We start from the raw sequence: 9,205 nt of genomic DNA, 5'->3' as shown, positions 1-9,205 counted from the left end.
CTTGTCTTTCACTTTACTCGACCCGGGAGCTCGATTTCGATCTTTTAGCTGTGGAGGAGCTTGGTTACGAGGGAAAGAGAAAGAAACGAGAGAAAGAAAACTTTTGTAACCTAACCCCCTTTTCCCATTTCTTTAATACCATCAATAGGACATTTTAAATTCTTTTTTATTTAAAAGACCAAAATGCCCTCTTAATACTCTATTATCACAATTTAGTCTAAATTATTAATCCTAATCCTTTTTATCTTTTATTATTTTAAAATAATCAATCCTCATATTTTTAAATTATTTCAATATAGTCCTTGAATTGGTATTTGGGGCATTAAATAATCAGTTAACCATAGCCCAATTTAAACCTTGAGGACTGATAACTCTCCAAAAAAGTTATGTTTAGTAGCCTTTTTCACCTAGGTTTAGTTTGAGCTTAAGCCTATTTAGGAGTATTTAGGATTAAAATTACTTAATTTTACATATGTTCCATGATAGATCATTATGGGTTACTAAGGGCTAAAATTGATTTTTGATACTGAAAATTATTTCACTAATGTCATAGCATTGTAGGAAAAGTTGATCGGATGTTTTAGTGGTCGTCTAAGGTTCATACGGTTGGCATAATCTTTTAGTATGGGATAGCTGGATTGGGAAGCTGTCATTTGGTTGTGTTTCACTTGAAGAATGGATTCTTCTTATTGTTGATGAAATTCTCATCCAAACTATAAAAGGGCATACATGGGTGCAAAAAGGGGGATGATTGAGAGAGATCCAAAGTACCAATTTTCATGTTAATTCTTTCCAAACCATGGAATCCTAAGTACTCTACCAGGGATTACTGTAGCATAAAGAAAGCTCGTTTAGTACCTCCAGCGGTCAGCGGATCACCATTCAAGCCCTTTTTTTGAGATAGGGGTGATTCAAATTCTAAACTCCTATTGGAAGTTCGAGAGAGGTTATTTATATTGTCCCTTCATCGGTTAAGTCAACGAGAAGTGATAGGAGCATATCAACCTATAACGGGTAAAAATGCTTATAGCTTATTTGAACTAGAAGGTTGAGATCATTCACGTTCTGAAATATTTTATCCACCAGAAATAAAATTATTAGCCATAGTGAAAGGTAAAATAATGAACCTAAGATACGACCAGGCTATAAAATAGGCTGACCTAGGTGTCAAGACTAGAGATGAGGCAAGACTTTTCAAGTATATTAGTTGAGTGATCGGAGGCTAGTAACAAGATAGAAAGAATAAAACTAGTGACAATTACAAGTACTCTTGGCCGTACCAACTATTACTCCTTTTCTTGTGTCTAACTAGAAAATATTTCATTCGAGACCGCCCATTCTTAATCATCATACGACAAGAAAAAGAAAAAATGAATAGATCAAGTAGAGTGAAAATCATAATCTAACCTAGATGGGAATTGAACTTTAGGATTTTGAGTATAAATATTTGAAATTAGATATATGCTATTTTCGTTTAAATCTAGAAACAAATTTATTCGATTTGTTATATACTTTTATGAACATTGGTGTTACTGCGTAGCATAGGTATACTGAAAAGTTCATAACCAATTGATTAGTATTGTTAATAGTTTGAGATTTGATTAATGAAATCCATTAAAGTAGTTTAAATGATTTTAATCAATGGTGATCACATAAATTAAATGTGAACTATTTGCATTAAATTTGGAAACCATATTATTATATCCTTTGATTCGATAACTGACCAATTGCTTCCTAAAATGTTGTATCATGAACATGTGTCTTTTATTCTCGATTTCAATACTTTCTTTTTAGCATCTTAGATTTTTGATAAATCTTATTACAGCAAAACTCTAACGAAAACACTCTGATCCCTGTGGGTTCGACATCTGTAGCATTAATTGCTACCACTTTATTACTTGAACGATACATATACTTACATTTAATGCTATAACATCTTACATAGCATCAAGATTTTGGCATCATTACCGGGGAGCATCTGTTTAATTTAGGGTTTTTCTAATTTTGTTTACTTTGTTCTTTTCTTTTGTAGGTTGTTTTAGTTTCTATTTTACTAGTGTATGCCCTGAAGTGATAACGATTAAGAGATGTTTGATACAGATATTGAAATAACATTTTTAAGACATCATCGTGAAGCTGCTATAGTTGGAGGAGGAAACGCTATTTTACCCCCACTACAGAATAAAGAGAATATTGAGTTGCCAGTTTACGTTGGAGATTAGCTACCACATCAGAATGTAAATGATCGAAATCATCCTATTCATGAGCAGGTGGTACTGAAATTAGATGATTCGCATCTAGGCATTATGAGGCCAGTTAGTAATGTTGTGAATTTTGACTTAAAGTCAGTTATGTTCCAAATGCTACAATCTCTAGGATAATATGGGGGATTGGTTGCTAAAGATCCTAGAGCCCATTTGAGAGCATTTATGGAGGTTTGTGATTCTTTTATTCAGCAAGGTGTTCTAGTGGAGGTATTGAAGATGAAATTATTTCCCCATTCGTTGCGAGATAAGGCATGGGTTTGGTTGAGTTCACTGCCACCAGGTGCTATAGCATCCTGAATGAATTAGTGTAGAAGTCTTTGTTGTGATTTACCCATTGAATATGAATGCTAAGCTTCGAAATAATTTAACTCCTTTCAAGCATATGGAAGATGAAAGCTTGTATGAGGCATGTGAAATATTTAAAGATTTGCTATGAAAGTGTCCTATGCATGGATTCCCATATTGGACTCAAATGGAGATGTTTTACAATGAGTTAAATATTCACACTAGAATAGTGGTTGATGCCTCAGTAGATAGATCATTGCTGGATAAAACATATAATCGAGCATATGATATTTTAGAAAGAATCTTTACTAATGATTGTCAATAACCTAACACGCACAAAACATTTGGTCGGCCTGGTACTGCGGTAGTAGACTCATAAGCTTTTAACTAAATGGTATCTCAGATTTCACCATTGACTAAAATGGTGAAGAAGTTGCATTAACCTAGAGGACTATACGAAGTCAAAGCTACTCTTATCACTTGCGTATATTGTGGCGATGACCATAATTTTGATTAATGCCCCAAAAATTCAGAGTTTATTTATTATGTGAGGAATTATCAAAGGAGTGATAATTCTTTTGGCAATACAAATAATGTCAATTTCTTAAATAATCCCAATTTTTCTTGAAGAAGTCAAAATGTTTCCAACCCACATCATCAACAGTATCAGCCGCAACATTATATCCAGCAGAGTCAAATATTACAGCCTCAAGCACAATAACTTGTTACCTAACCACAACAATGGTAGATTTACCAAGGCCAAACTTTGAATCAAACTCCAATTTAAACGCCATTTGAAGCTATGATGAAAGAATACAAGGTAACCTAGTCTACCTCGTTTAAGGCTTTTGAAAAATCAAATGGGACAAATGGATAATTCTTTAAATAGTTAATTGCAAGGAACACTACCTAGCGACACTAAGAATTCCAAATAAAAGGGTAAGGAGCATTACAAGTTCATTACCGCAAGATGTGAAATTCATATTGGTGAATCGGTTGAAGAATCGATGATAAATAATGAGGAATCTCATCAACATGGAAAAGAAAGAGTAAAAATGTTGAGTCTAAATCAATTATAAATCAATTCACAACACGAGATGCAGGGCATAATAGTTACTCAGAGTCGTTACCATTAACATTCCATTAATTGATGCTTTAGAGCATAACCCAAATAATATCAAATTCATGAAGGAATTTCTCTCAAAGAAATTAAGACTCGGTGAGTTTGAGACATTTGCGCTTACCGAAGGCTGTAGCGCTATATCTACAAGTCAATTCCCATCGAAGCTTAAAGATCTAGGAAGTTTCACTATTCCTTGTAACATTGGTAACACATTTATAGGTAAAGCTTTATGTTATTTGGGTGCAAGTATAAATCTATTGCCATTGTCAATCCTTAGGAAATTTGGAAGCAATGAAGCAAGGCCCACTACAGTTACTTTGTAACCTGATGACCACTCTAGCGTGGATCATAATGGTGCTGTGGAGAACATGCTTGTGCGAAGTGTACGAGTTTATTTTTCCTATGGACTTCATCATTTTGGATTGTGGAGAGGACAAAGATGTTCCAATTATTCTCGGTCGCCCATTCCTTGCTACAACCAAGCTTTTATTGATGTTGAAAATGGAGAATTTACTACGTGTTTGAATGATGAACATATTATGTTTAATGTCTTCAATAATGTTTCTTACATCAATGAAAAATGATGATTGTTTTTCACTTGATGTGATTGAAATTTTTGCATATGAGGATTTGGAGGAATGCTATAGCGCAAATAAAGTTGTATGTTATTTCAAAGCATTTTAAGAATTCTCAATGGACGAAGAAGTTGAATGTTGTAGCAAGTATCTCCGGAGTGTAGAGCCTTTCCAAATAGATGATTATATCATTCAAGCACCGAATCATATATTGAAGAACCAAAAGAGGGGCATACTTTGGTGCAAAAAGGTGGATGATTTAGAGAGATCCAAAGTACCAATTTCCACGTTAATTCTTTCCAAGCCATGGAAGCCTAAGTCCTCTACCAAGGTTTGCTACATCATGAAGGAAGCACGCTGAGTAGCTCCAACAATCAGCATATCACCATTCAAGCCCTTTTATTGAGAGATAGATTGATTAGAATGCTAAACTATTGTTGGATGTTTATTATAAATTTCTTTATTTTGTTTTTGCTTGAATATTTTTTTATGAGTGTTGAACTTCATGATTGTGAGTGTAGAAATATTTTCAATTATATATATGGTATTTCCCTTTAAATCTAGAAACAATTTTATTCGATATGTTATATACTTCTATTAGCGTTGGTGTTGTTGGGTATCATAGGTGTACTTAAAAGTTCACAACCAATTGATTAGTATTGTTAATAGTTTGAGCCTTTTATTAATGAAAGTCATTAAAGTAGCTCAAATGATTTTAATCAATGTTGATCATATAAATTAAGTCTGCACTATTTGCATGAAATTTGGATTGCTTCTTGAAATGTTGTAGCAAGAGTTATTGTCTTTTATTCTCATTTTCATTATTTTCTTTTTTAGCATATTGGATCTTTAATAAATCGTACTATTGCAAAACTTTAATGAAAATACTCCGCTCCCTGTCGGTTTGACATTTGTAGCATTAATTGCTACCACTTTATTACTTTAACGATACTTATACTTGCCTTTAATACTATAGCATCTTTCGTAGAATCAAGGACCCTTTGTATGCGAGTTGCATCGAAGTTCTTACACATAAGGTCATGCTCACCATATAGACCGAAGTGCTTACACATAAGGTCGTGCCCACCATATGTATCAAAGTGCTTAATCGATATGTAGCTGCTACTATACTCTATGGCATGCCAACTACACCATATCCCTCAATGACTTACTTGGGCATATAGTCCATTTTTTCCATCCAAGGCAAAGTAAATTAAAATAATTTAACATTGGGTAATTCATGCCCAAAATAACATTCACATTAAACATCATATATGTTCATAATAAACATCATATATAATAAGTAGCGATCAATGCATTTTATATTCAACCTTTTCCACATTTAGAATATGTAAAATATATGATAAATGACATAAATATCAAGCCAATATAAACAAGGTAGACTTATCGAAAGTCCTACCCGATGATGTATGAAACATCATGTATAATATTATGTATGCATTGCATTCAGTTTGAAATCATATACAAGTAAAAGTATAAACATCACTAAGCCTTAACTTAATCCTTTTGTTTCGATTTGGTTCGATCCCAATTTTTATCACTATTTCATATTCTTGCAAGTTGCACTACCTTCAAAGAAATATTATTCTGTATTTATCTAAAAAATTAAAAATTATTCCTTTTATATCACTTGAAACTAGACTCAAATAAAAATCTAACCATATAGGTAATCCTCCTAGTTTAATTTGTATAATTTATAGTGAATTTTCAAATTTGACTTACAGAAGCTGTTTTGAGCAGAATCTGCTGCCCTATTTTGTGACCTATCCTCGATTAAACATTCATATCTTTTTGTACACACCTAAAATCAATATAAGTTTGTTTTAAACAAAATTATACTGATATAAGAATCCAACGGTATAAGATTCATTCTCTAATAATTTCTGTATATTTTATGGTGATTTTCTAAACTTATTGTTCAGAACATAAATACTAGGTATATTTCACCAATTGTCATTTACATCTTATTCCCTAATTTTATTAGCTCACCCAATGCACATATATTCATGAATAAAAATGTCACACAAAATTAGGAGTCACTTCAGTAACTTCATCACTGGCTCATTGCAAACCAATGTTTATTTGATAACATAAGTACAAATTAAATTTGCACTCACTAGGTATCCTAAGCTTGCAAACTTTCATTAGATTTCTCACGAATTTCTCACATTCCATCCTTAAGCTTCTCCTTAGCTTGAATAATGTCCGATTCTGATTTCAAGCACACAATCTAAATGAGCATCATTTCAAAGCATATACAATTCAAACCACATGTTAGAATCTTATTAACATAGGCACACATTAGAAAATAAATTTCCTAAATATCTGCTGATGCTCATTCAATAAAATGTTCATTTCACAACGTCATTGTTGTCCTTAATACTTGTAATTAACAATTTAAGTTCCTTTTTAATTTAAATTTCACATGACATTTTCACTTGAGTTCCCAACTTTCCCATATTTGTGATTTTATCCTCAACTTTTACCAACTTTCCAAGATGGCCCAATTTCACATTCTAACATCAATTGCAACACTTTAACATTAATTTTCAGCTTAGTACATAAATTATTAAACAATTACACCTTAAACCCATAATTTTTCATAACTATTGAATAGGTCCCTCGACTTTTGAAAAATTACAAATTGTCCAAAAAAAATTTCTAATGCTTGTAGACTTTCAAAACATCATTTCTAAGCCATGTGAATTTTTCCACAATTTTCCCAATTTATTTCTTCTTGGTCGAACCATATAGGGATTTATATTCCATGGTTTTCACTTGATTCAAGCATGAAATCAACCTCTATTCATCATTTCAAAACCTCTACAACAAATCCCAAACTTAATTTCATTAAATCACAACTTCCCCAAAATCCAGGGTTAGGTCGAACCTTATATAAACATGTTTAGGTGATTTAAATACTCAATCAAGCTTGAAACCGATTCTATAACATCAATAACCTCAAAATCCATCATCATTTCTTAAAACCCTAACATGAACATAAACCCTAGAACTTAGGATCTTTGAACTTGAGAAAAATTAGCATGCAATAGTGGTACGAATAATAGAGCTCATCGAATATAACTATTTTCTATTCAAGTCTTAATCCAAAAACCCAAGGAAATTATTTGAAAATGATAAATAGAATTTCCATAACTAGGGTTTGGGGAACACGACAGTGGAAGCTCAAAAATGACTTGGTCTCATGAAATTTCTCCGTAATTTATCATGTGTTTAAGTCTAAATATATTTAAAATTCATTTAATTAGAAATGAAAAATTTTCCATTTATGAAACTTGATAATTACATCCATACCAAGCCATATAACACTTATCATCTTTATAAAATCAAAGATGAACAAGTTAATTGACTGTTTACAACTTTACCCTAGCACTTTGCTAAAAATTTTAATCTTGCCATTTTTCATCCAACGATCCAAAATGAACATGAAAATAAATTCTCAAATCCAATGATCCATATTATTTTACATTATTTTAAAAAGTGGAAATAATATTTCTAAGCATAATTTAATATAACCTTCAATTTTTCCCGAAATTTCTTTTTGATTCGTTTTATTGAAATTTTTTATCGGACTTAAACATTTCGTAGATCTTAACACAAATTCTAGATCCAAAGTATGATTCCCACAAAAACATTATTCTGGGGTAAACTATTCATTTACTAAGTAAAAACTCATAACTTTTGGAAATTATACTTTTGGACCCTAAACTTTTGAAAAACCCATTTTTATACCTAAACGTTTCCAATCTTTATAATTTGGCTACTAACTTTCAAAATTTACATTTTGGTCATTAACCTGAATTTGAGGCTTTACAAAGGGAATAATATCATATGGTATAAATGGAATATTGAGCACAAAATATAATACCCCAAAATTTTGGCTAAAGACCAATGTAAATTTTAAAAGTTTAGTTGTTAAAGATAAATTTAGAAAAGTTTAGGGACCACAAATGTAACTTTTAAAAGTTATATATTTTGGTCCCATGAATGAATTGTTCTTAAAAGAATTAATTTAATGTCACTCAATTTTTTTATCCAGGCTTTGTAGAAAAGGCTATTAAACAATAAAGTTTAGTAAAATATTCAGATATTCAAATTGAATCAAAAGTTTCCAAAAATTTGAATGATGGTAGGATGAGGTTGGAAATATTATTCTGGTATTTTCAATTAGAGGAATTTGATGTGGATAAGTCAAATTAAATAGATTTTCCATGTTAAATTGTAATAGTGGAATTTAAGTGTAAATTGAAATTTTAGAAATGCGTAAGGGTAAAAATGGGAAATCAAAATTATGATATTTTTGTTATGTATATAATTATTTAAGGGATGATGTCATGGAATGGAAAAGTTCTAGTTATGAAGATCACTAAGGGTAAAATGTTTATTTTGCAAAAATAAATTTTTAATTCGTGATTAATATGTTTTATCCAAGTGTAAAGCATAAAATCATCTAGAATAAAAAGTGATTATGTTGAAAAATATCATTCTTCATTTTTGGTCCATTTTTCTTAAAAATTTATGTTTGTGTATGAATAGAAAAATGTTTTATATTCAATTCTATTTCATTTGGCGTAAGAATCTTCATGTTTCATCCTTCAATTGATGAGTTATGGTTGAAGGGGAAGAGTTTTGTTATTGTTTAAGGTTGCTTTATAATATAAGTATTATGAAGTTGAAATCAAGCATGAAAATGGATTGAAAACAAGTAGAAATTCAAGTGTAATGATCCGATCATTAGAGTTTTGATGAGGAAATATTGTTTTTCAATGATAATTTATATTGAAATGAATTGGAATGGATGAAATTGATGTGTAGGTGATGAAATTGAGCTTGTACTAAATTATGTATTATTATATAAAATCTTTAAAGTATCCAACCTATAAGGGAAATATTAGGAAAAAATCTCAAAAAAA

At 31.1% G+C, this 9,205-nt stretch overlaps 1 non-coding gene across 1 annotated transcript; it reads right to left on the bottom strand.

Moving 5' to 3' along the window:
- Window positions 1-2,616: 2,616 nt before the first annotated feature.
- On the bottom strand, window positions 2,617-2,723 carry LOC120197766. Its single transcript, XR_005523302.1, has one exon. It is a non-coding gene; the product is annotated as a small nucleolar RNA R71 (small nucleolar RNA).
- Between the last annotated feature and the right edge of the window lie 6,482 nt (window positions 2,724-9,205).

The sequence above is a fragment of the Hibiscus syriacus genome, unplaced genomic scaffold, assembly GCF_006381635.1.
Source record: "Hibiscus syriacus cultivar Baekdansim isolate YM2019G1 unplaced genomic scaffold, ASM638163v2 tig00117048_pilon, whole genome shotgun sequence".
NCBI classification, from domain to species: Eukaryota; Viridiplantae; Streptophyta; class Magnoliopsida; order Malvales; family Malvaceae; genus Hibiscus; species Hibiscus syriacus.
This window is presented reverse-complemented; position numbering and strand designations above follow the sequence as displayed.